The sequence below is a fragment of the Equus asinus genome, chromosome 8 (assembly GCF_041296235.1).
Source record: "Equus asinus isolate D_3611 breed Donkey chromosome 8, EquAss-T2T_v2, whole genome shotgun sequence".
NCBI lineage: Eukaryota > Metazoa > Chordata > Mammalia > Perissodactyla > Equidae > Equus > Equus asinus.
The window spans coordinates 97,892,563-97,904,055 of record NC_091797.1 but is presented as its reverse complement, the minus strand read 5'-3'; positions in this window follow the sequence as shown (position 1 = coordinate 97,904,055).

The window sequence follows — 11,493 nt, the reverse complement described above, 5'->3', positions numbered from 1 at the left end:
ACCAATGATACCAAACTTCTTAATGTCAAGTTCATGTGCCCAACGCACAATAAGCCCATCACTGAGATGTCAGTTCTTGGATGTGGAGAAAGTTTTATTCAAGTTGGCCAAAATGTGAAAGCTGGAGGGTAGGTTCTTTCAAATCAGCCTTAACTAAAGAAGAGAGCAGCATATTTTATAGAGCTAAGGAGATTGGGAGGAGGAGTTTCAGAGAACAAAGGGGTAAATCTGTATTTCTTTCACCCCAGGCAAGGCTTTAGGCAATCAGACTTCTGAGTGTCAAGGCAGCTGGGGCCTGGTTATCTGATGATCTAGCTTCCTTGAAGGCATTCTTTTTCTTCTGCAAAACAAGCTCATAAATCCTTGTGACCCTTGAGTCAGCCCTCAGATTAAACAAGAAAACAGCAAATTCATAACATTAAATTTTCATTTGTGTCTGTGTTGGGAACAAGGTAGAAGGGTAACCATGTTATTGTTGAGTATTAACAGTAACCCTCAGGCACCCAGCTTCACCTACATGAGCCACCTGGGGCTCACCATTTATATGGATCACTGACTCTTCCAATTGTGGGTCCTCTCAGGTTCTGATCTCCATCCATTTGGTTGAGGTCAGTACCCTTTTTTGGGGATTGGGGGTGGCTGCCCAGGAGATGACTGTCACAGTCCAGTGTGGTAGCCATTGTCACATGAGGAGATTCCCTCAGTAGAGTTTTTCTTTGGTCAGTGAGCACTCTCACTAAATTGAGGGGTTTATCTATTGTCATTCCTCTCTGTGCACTTTTCTTTCACATGGGATTTCCATTTTCTAAAGTTTCCCCAAAAGCTTTTTCCTCAGGAACTCCAGCTGGTTTTATGTTGAAGAACTAATGTCCTTCTCTTGTAAATTTCTATCTCAATGGACCAAAGTTACTAAGGATGATTTAAGATCACAGTGGCCAGTAGAAGGAACATTCTAATTAGATGAGATCATTTAAAAGTTGCATTTAAAAGCAAAGCCAGCAAAATTCTAAAATAGCTTCATTGAAAGTTTTGTTGCAAGAAGCCAATGAAAAATTAAAGCTATCAGAGGGATCTAAAAGAAAAGACCACATGACCATAAACAGAAGTCCACCACGTTGGTGGCCTTACTGATGCCCTCACATCCACTCCCATAGTAGGGTCCTGATAAGCACCTCCAGAGTTGATGAGACTCTGAGGGTTTTCCTGGTAAACTGCTGTGTTATTCCCTTAAACAGCCCAGGGGAAACTAAAATTAGAATAATCAAAGTATTTTAATACTGCCAGAAATATTTATTGTTTGTCCTGGCTGAAAACTAACAAGATATTTGGTATATTTTTTAGTAGCTCTATGGTTAAAAATTGTCTGGATTAAATGTTGGTATTCAGAGCCTGAGAGGAATTTTAACAGGCTTTCTTCCCTGAGTTAAAATAAAACTATGTATACAGAGAGAAAGCAGCAAATTAGGGATACTGTAATTGGATGGGTAAATCCACACATGTTGTCATTTAAGTTACAACCTAGTTTCTGAGACACTGAGAGCAACTGTCCTCATTTCACAAATCCAAATCTTTGCAAAACTGAAAATGCAGATCCACAGGCAGCTCAGGTTCCACCATCCCTGTCACCGATCCTGACACCTCCCCATCTGACTCAAAGCCTGGAAGCACTCTAGGAACTCTTATTTAGACCATCGCCAATTCCTAAGACTAAAGGGAAATTTTAAATCCCAATTACCCTGAAACTGCTAGGAACAATGGGCATTTTTTTCTCTCTGTCCTTTCAGTTGTGAATATTTCCATATCTTTAGAAGGTGAACACTTCAGGAGATAACAGCCCACGGTCACCAGAGACTAAACCTGGCTAGTTCAATCAGTAAAGACTGAGGTTAAGGAAAAAAGGGGAAATATTTCCATTTATTTTGTCATTTTTTACTTTTATTATTTATTTTTTGCTGAGGAAGATTCATCCTGAGCTAATGTCTGTTGCCAATCTTCCTGTTTTTGTATGTGAGCTGCTGCCACAGTACAGCCACTGACAGACAAGTGGTGTAGGTCCACACCAGGGAACTGAACCCAAGCTGCTAAAGCAGTGTGTGCCAAACTTAACCACCAGGCCATGGAGGCTGGCCCAAAGTGTTTCCTTTTAAATACAGGCCACTAAAGAGGCTCTCTAAGCCCAAATCTAATGCATAGCCTCCTTTTTAACAGTAAGGATAAATCTTAAAAATGTTCTCTACAAATATTAACACAAACAGCAACAAAAACTTTTAAGCAGGTAAACTTAATTTGTCCATCTGATAGAGACAAAATTTTCTATAAACTAGTGAGTTTGTCTTGTACCTGATTCATGGATGAAATTTTTTAAGTGAAAGCTATAAGATCTCTGTGCCAGTCTCTATATATCTATATAAATTACATATGTCTGACATTGTTCTACCTCCAGATGGTATTAACAAAATTTATTTCTAAAAAGAGTTCTATTTAGGAACATGACATCAGCATCATGGTGGAGTGAGCTCTCCCCTTAGACTCTCCCCTCTAAGATTCAATGAACCGGACATTCATATATCATCAGAAGACACTCACACAATACAAAAGAACTCTGAGAGACCCACACAGCCATACATCTCAATGTGGAGGCGCTGGACCCCCAGAGGGAGTAGAAGGAGGTAGGGGAAACTTCACTCCCACTTAAATCATGACAGCAGCTGCGGGACTATGCATGGCTCTGAGAGGAAAGGGGGGAGGGGTGGCTCTCTGTGGGAATACTATTGCTCTCTGAGTTCCCCCAAAGCCTAAGGGAAAGCCCCACACAGAGGGAAATAAGCTATTGCAGGGGTGTCTTCATCAAGCTAGCACCTCAGGAGAGCGGACAGTGAGGATGCAGCAAGAATGCCCCCAGGATCATGCAGGCAAAAGAACCCCCCCTCCAAAAGCACTCAGTGGCTGGAACAAACAAGTCACAGATCACGGTGGGCTCGTTAAACACAGCTCTTGACCCCCACCCATTGGTGGCAGGTGGAAGCTGCAGCTAGATACAATCTCTACATGGAGGCACAAATCCACACCATCAAGCAATATGAAAAAATATGTTAAATCTCCACACCAGAAGGAAAATGACAAGTATCCAGAAATCAATCCTGAAGGCACAAAAATTTATAATCTAAATGACAGAGAATTCAAATTAGTTAGCATAAAAAAACTCAAGTTACAAGAAAATAGAGATACACAGTTCAATGAAATCAGCAACTTCCTCAAAAAGAGATTGAAACTACAAAGAAGAACCAATCAGAATGTTACAGATGAAAAACACAATGGATGATATAAAGAAAAATCTGGACTCCCCAAAAAATAGAGGTAATATAATGGTGAATCAGCACCTTTGAGGGTAGAAATATAGAAATGATTCAGAAGGAGGAGAGAGAACTAAGACTAAACAGAAATGAAAGAATGCTCCAAGAAATATCTGACTCAATTAGGAAGTGCAACATAAGGATTACAGGTATTCTAGAGGGAGAAGAGAAAGAGAATGGAGCAGAAAGAGTGTTCAAAGAAATAACAGCTGAGATCTTCCCAAATCTGAGGAAGGAGCTAGTAATACAGGTGAAAGAAGTCAATAGATCTCCTAACTATATCAATGTAAAAAGACCTTCTCCAAGGCATAGAGTAGTAAAGCTAGTGAAAGTCAGTGACAAACAAAAAATATTAAGGGCAGCAATGCAGACAAAAATAACTTAGAAAGGAGCCCCTATCAGACTTTCAGCAGATTTCTCAGCAGAAACCTTACAGGGTAGGAGAGAGTGGAATGATATATTCAAAGTTCTGAAAGACAAAATCTTTCAGCCAAGAATTCTCTATGCAGAGAAAATATCCTTCAGAGGTGATAGAGAAATAAAAACATACCCAGATAAATAAAAGCTAAGGGAGTTCATCGTCACAAGACCCTGCCCTACAAGAAATCCTCAAGAAGGCCCTCATACCTGAAGAAGAAAAAAAAAAAGATAGGAGTTACAAAGCACCGAGCAAGGAAATAAATAGGGAGGCAAAAGCGCAAAATCAGAAAATTTCAGCTCTCTATCAGAAAAGGTTAGCAAACACTTAATTATAACATTAAAAATAAAGGGAAAGAAAACACCAAAAATGAATATAATCTTGTCATTTTAACTACAAACTCACAACACAAGATGGAATAAGATGTGACAATAATAACATAAAAGGGGAAGAGGTCAGGGATGGAATCAATTTAGTCTAAGGAAATAAGAGGCAATCAGAAAATGGACTGTGTCATCTATGAGATTTTTTATACAAATCTGATGGTAACCACAAAACAAGTAAGTAGAACACAGACACAAATGATAAATAAAACGAAAATTAAGAAAAGTATCATAGAAAACTACCTAACCAAACTAGCAGTCTGAAATGCATGGGATAAAAAACAAAGGAAATGTGGAAGAACTGGAAAATGAGTGAAAAAATGACAACATTAAGCCCTCATATATCAATAATCACTCTATATGTAAATGGATTGAATTCTACAATCAAAAGACACAGAGTGGTGAGGTGGATCAAAAAACAGGACCCAACAATATGCTGCTCCCAGGGAAGAACACTCAGCTCTAAAGACAAACACAGGTTCAGAATGAAGGGATGGAAGGGGATACTCCAAGCTAATGGCAAACAAAAGAATGCAGGTGTCATCATACTTATATTAGACAAAGTAGACTTCAAGGTAAAACAGATAAAGAGAGACAAAGAGGGGCAGTATATAATGGTAAAAGGGACACTCCACCAAGAAGACATAAGACTTATAAATATACACACACCCAACAGAGGAACACCAAAGAATATAAAGCAAATATTAACACACCTAAAAGGAAGTATTAGCAACAACACAATAATACTAGCGGACCTTGATGCCCCACTTACATCAATGGATAGATCATCCAGGCAGAAATTCAACAAGGAAATAGTGAATTTAAACAAAAAACTAGACCAGATGGACTCTCTCTCTCTCTCTCTCTCTCTCCCTCTCTCTCTCTCTATACATAACACTCCATCCAAAAACAATAGAATACACATTCTTCTGAAGGGCACATGGGACATTCTCAAGGATAGACCATATATTGGGAAACAAGGCAAATCTCAATAAACTTAAGAAGATTGAAACCATATCAAGGATCTTTTCTGACCATAATGTGATGAAACTAGAAGTCAACTACAAGAAAAAAGCTGGGAAAGGGACAAATATCTGGAGACTAAACGTCATGCTACTGAAGAACTAACGGATCATTGAAGACATTAAAGGAGATGTCAAAAAATATCTGGAGACAAAGGAAAATGAAAATACACCATAGCAACTCATATGTAATGCAGCAAAAGCAGTCCTAAGGGGCAATTCATAGCAATACAGCCCCACCTTACCAAACAAGAAAAATCTCAAGTAAGCAATCTTAAACTACACCCAACAGAACTAGAAAAAGAACAAACAAAGCCCAAAGTCAGTAGAAGGAGGGAAATAATAAAAATTAGAGCATAAATAAAGGAAATTGAAACAAACAAACAAAAAACAGTAGAAAGGATCAGTGAAACAAAAAGCTGGTTCTTTGAGAAGATAAACAAAACTGACAAATCCTTAGCCAGACTCACTAAGAAAAAAAGGGAGAAGGCTCAAATAAAAAATTTAAAAGTGAAAGAGAAATTACAACAGATACCACAGAAATACAAAGGACTATAAGAGAATAGTATAAAAAATTATATGCCAACATATATGTCCAACAAATTGGAAAATCTAGAAGAAATGGACAAATTCTTAGACACTTACAACCTCCCAAAACTGAATAAAGAAGAAATAGAGAATCTGAATAGATCAATCACAAGTAAAAAGATTGAGACAGAAATCAAAAACCTCCCCAAAAGTAAAAGTCCAGGACCAGATGTCTTCTCTTGAGAACTCTACCAAACATTCAAAGAAGATTTAATACCTATCTTTCTTCAAACTATTCCAAAAAATTGAGGAAAATGGAACACTTCTTAACACATTCTATGAGGTCAACATCACCCTAATACCAAAGCTAGAGAAGGACAACACAAAGAAGGAAAATTACAGGCCAATATTGCTGACGAACATAGATGCAAAATCCTCAAGAAAATATTGGCAAGCTGAATATAGCAATATATTGAAAATATCATACATCAGGGTCAAGTGGAATTTATACCAGGAACACAGGAATGGTTTAACATCCACAAACCAATCAACGTGATACACCACATTAACAAAATGAGGAACAAAAATCACATGATCATCTCAATAGATGCAGAGAAAGAATTTGACAAGATCCAACATCGATTTATGATAAAAAACCCTTAATAAAATGGATGTAGAAGGAAAGTACCTCAACATAATAAAGTCCAGATATAAGAAACCCACACCCAACATTATATTCAACTGGAAAAAACTGAATGCTAGCCCTCTGAGAACAGAAACAAGACAAGGGTGCCCACTCTCACCACTCATTCGACATAGTACTGGAGGTTTTGGCCAGAGCAATGAGGCAAGAAAAAGAAATAAAAGGAATCCAAATAGGCAATGAAGAAGTGAAACTCTCACTGTCAGCAGATGACATGATTTTATATATAGGAAACCCTAAAGAATCTATCAGAAAAAAATTAGAAACAATCAACAACTACAGCAAAGTTTCAGGGTACAAAATCAACTTACAAAAATCAGTTTCATTTCTATAAGCTAATAATGAACTAATAGAAAGAGAATTCAAGAATACAATCCCATCTACAATCACAACGAAATGAATAAAATATCTAGGAATAAATTTAACCTTGGAGCTGAAAGACTTTTACAATGTAAATGATAAGACATTATTGAATAAATCGACGAAGATGTAAAGAAATGGAAAGATATTCCATGCACATGGATTGGAAAAATAAATATAGTTAAAATGTCCATACTACCTAAAGCAATCTACAGATTCAATGGAATCCCAATCAGAATCCCAATGACATTCTTCACCAAAATAGAACATAGAATCCTAAAATTCATACAGGGCAAGAAATGACCCCAAATTGCTAAAGCAATCCTGAGAAAAAAGACCAAAACTGGAGGCATCACAATCCCTGACTTCATAACATACTACAAAGCCACAGTAATAAAAACAGCATGGTACTGGTACAAAAACAGGCCACAGATCAATGAAAAAGAATTGAAAGTCCAGAAATAAAATCACACATCTATGGACGGTAATGTTCAACAAAGGAGCTAAGAACATACAATGGAGAAAGGAAAGTCTCTTCAATAAATGGTGTTGGGAAAACTGGACAGTGACATGCAAAAGAAGGAAAGTAGACCATTATCTTTCACCCTACACAAAAATAAACTCAAAATGGATCAAAGACTTTAAGGTAAGATCTGAAGCCATAAAATTCCTAGAATAAATATAGGCGATACTTTCCTTAACACTGGTTTTAGAAGGATCTTTTCGAATACCATGTCTACTTGGACAAGAGAAACAAAAGAAAAAATAAACAATTGGGATTTCATCAAACTAAATAGCTTCTGCAAGGCAAAGGAAACTAGGAACAAAACGCAAAGGCAACCCACCAACTGGGAGAAAATATTTGCAAATCATATATCCTACAAGGGGTTACTCTCCAAAATATATAAACTCACACAACTCAACAACAAGAAAAACCCAATAAAAAATGAGCAGAGGATATGAACATTTTTCTAAAGAAGATATAAAGATGGACAATAGACACATGAAATGATGCTCAACATCACTAATCATCAGGGAAATGCAAATCAAAACTACAATGACATATTACCTCACACCTGTCAGAATGGCTATAACTACCAAGACAAAAATAACGAATGTTAGAGAGGTTGTGGAGAAAAGGGAACCCTCCTACACTGCTGGAGGGAATGCAAAGTGGTGCAGCCACTATGGAAAACAGTATGGAGATTCCTCAAAAAACTAGAAATGGAAATACCATATGACCCAGCTATCCCACTACTGGGTATTTATCCAAAGAACTTGAAATCAACAATTCAAAGTCTTAATACACTCCTATGTTCATTGCAGCATTATTCACAATAGCCATGATTTGAGAGCAACCCAAATGCCCATCAACTGATGATTGCATAAGAAGATGTACATATTCACAACAACATGGATGGACCTTAGGTATTATGCTAAGTGAAATAAGCCAGATAGAGAAAGACTAACACTGTAGATTTCAGTCACGTGGAAGATAAACAAACACATAGACAAAAAGAACAGATTAGTGGTTACAGGCGGAAGGGGCTTAGGGGTGGCAAAAGGGGTGAATGGGTGCACTTATATGGTGACTGACAAATAATAATGTACAACTGAAATTTCACAATGTTATAAACTATTATGACCTCAATTTAAAAAAAGAGTTCTCTTTAATGAACTTAAGTAAGAGTTAATATAAATTATTTCTAAATATAATAGAAACCAACCCAAATATTTTTCTAGTTAACATGATATAAAATAATCTTTGGTCAATAAAAGCTTATTTCAGTTTGTTGGTTTAATTAAATAGGCATGTTTTCAGAGTTATCAGCACTGGTATAGGAGAAGACAGAGAATTCCACCACCTTTTTCGCAAAGGTTGTTACGGCTGGTCAAATAATTTTAAAAAGCAGGGTAGCAGGAGAAAATCAAATAATATTTAATAACAAGTATATAGAGGAGAAACCCAGGAAAACTGAGTAACTCACTCAAGAGGTGGAAGCTGCCACCTTAAATATCATCTTCAGCTAAAGACAAAGGAGGATGTTGGGGGTAGTGATTTGGCATTTCAGAGGGGAGGAAGACAACTTACATGGAGTTGGAAATGCAAATGTTTATCAAACAAGGTTTTCTGGGTCAAAAATGGGCATGTTGGTGCCTTTCTTTCACACCTATTTTACATTATACTATAGCTAGCTTGTGGTATTAGCTCCTTCCTGGAACAGGCCTTCCACGTTAAATTGTTTTAGGCGGGTTGGCGGAAGGTAAACTGTTTTTCCTGAGTCTTCTGACCCTTGATTGTCTTCAGCTCGAAATAATCCACATACCAGAGTGGGGTGGTGCATCTTGGGGTGGCCTGCCCTGAACCACATCAGTTCCCTCCTCTGAATCTACCCTGGAAGTTTCACATATTAAAGGCTGAGCTGGTGACTGCGGAGAGAGAAATTGAGTTAGTAGCTGACTGGTAAGAAATCTGAAAACAGAGAAAAGAACATGGATTAGAATGAGGATGAACACTCAGAAAAGAACAAATCATAGCACATTTCCCCACATTCCATTAAGCCAGTTCCCCCATCCCAGGAATAAGTCAGTCCAATAAAATGGGTGAGTTTCATTCATCTGATGGAAAATGCTAATCTTCTCTTTTAACGGATGTAAGTTACTTACTACTTGCCCTGTTTGATTCACATAAAGCAACATTTTTCACTGATGATGGCACAAAATCCTCCTTGCTGAACGGTCAGTGTCCACAGCACTTTGATTGTGGGGGACCACAGAGGCTAGGCTGTTAATCTCCAACTGGAGTAATTTCAAAGTTTGCCTGGTGATGGTGAACTCTTGTTCCATCACCATGGAGAGATTTAAGATCTTCTTTTCCAACTTGTAATCTCCAAAGCTAGGGAATAAGACTCTTGATGCTGAAAAGAACTTGGAGTTGTGACACACAAGCAGATTCTCCATTTTCTTGACTGGCTCACTTATGTGTCACAATCTTATGAACAAAGGAACCCAAGTTTGCAATGTGGCTGGCATCTAGAGTGAAGCATCTGATGACAGAAGGAGCCAGGTATCCAAGTCCACATCGTCCTGACTAATTAGCTGGGAACCTTTTCTATACTTTGTTGCCACATAAAATAAAAAGACCAGTGTGGTTTACAGACAAGGTTAGAACCGAACCTGCAGTCCCCAGGGTTTGGAGTGTTCCATGGCCTTTGCCACTGGTACTGTTAGTGCCTAAACATCTCCATTTTCTATGTGTTCCTGTCAACCTGGGGGAGCAGAACAGATGCAGAGTAGCTGGTACAGGAGGCTGCAGCCTCATTTTGGCAGCTATAAAGCCTGGTTCTGTCACCTGACCAAGTGAGTCCAGAGTAGGGATCCACCCATATATAGTTTGTGGTATTGGGCAGCTAACCATGAGGGCAGCTGCACTACCCCAAGTTGGACAAGGTAGTCTCACAAGCCATCCAGAAACTTTGGTGATTTTGCAAGTGTTTGTGCCAAAGGGAATAGTGTTAGAGTCACTTACAATTTCCTTGAGAGGTTTGAACATGCCACCTGTGGAATCAAACCACAGAGTTTGATCGCAATATTGTCCTGCTGTGTCACCCAGGAAAGGTCCAGTGTCATGTTTACTTTCAGTGCAAAGGGAATAATGTTCACCTATTGTCTTTATCTGGGCAAAGGACAGTGCTGGAGCTTCTATAGAGGTCTTTTGGGGACCAAATGACTTGCCAGGAGAAGAGGCAAAGTGACGTCTTCCTTGTCGTGGGCACCATACCCTGTTGTTTATCCATCTTCCGTACTTAGTCCACCAGGTGTTCACATCAGCAGGAACAGAGACTAGTTCAAGTTCTTCTGTGCTCTATAGCTGTTGACATAACCACAGTCATATCGATTGGTTAGCATGGTCAGGGTTTGGTAAACTGGCATAAGGTGGAGTTTGGTCTGTGCTCAGCCTGTTGAGAAAGAGAGGGTTAGTGAGAGCAAGACACAGCTTGGAAAGAGCCCATAGTGGAGACTTAGAGAGGGAGAGTGGACAGATAGAGACCAGCGCTCTCCAGCCAGCCTCCTAATAAATGAGTAAAAGAAATATATATATTTGCTAATAGTTTGTGTGTGTGTGTGTATGTGTGTGTGTAGGGAGTTTTAAAAGCAAAGAGGAGAACAGAGTTGAGAGCGAGATTTCTTGATCCATGATCTTGGGAAAAGCTGTCTACTCTGTGAGGCCTGCCACTTCCAGGGCCTGGGTATTGGCCTTGAAAATCTTGTTTAAAGTCACCTGTGGGACTGTCTCTCAGTTGTCTAGAGAGCAATGATCTGGGTCTATTTTGAGGTGGCTTGCAAGGATCCAGGAAGATTTTTCCTTTATATTGATGGCAGTGTAGGTGGTCAATAGGACTTCATAACACCCTCCCCAGTGAAGCGACAGTGCATGCTTTCTTCTAAAGCTCTGGATGTACATCCAATCTCCTGGTCCAAAGGGAGGGCAAGGCTTGTCAGCAGGTGGGAGCCATGCCTCTTTTACCTGTTGACCATATGCTTGAAGTAGACTAGTTAATTTTTGTCTATAGCTAGTCATAGCATCAAATTATTCACTTAAGTTTCCATAATATTCACTTAATCCAGGAAGGGAAGCATTAGAGATGTTAGTAGGTATCAGGCATCCAAAAACTATTTCAAAAGGAGTCAATTCCCATCTCCTATTCGGAGTATTCCAGATCTT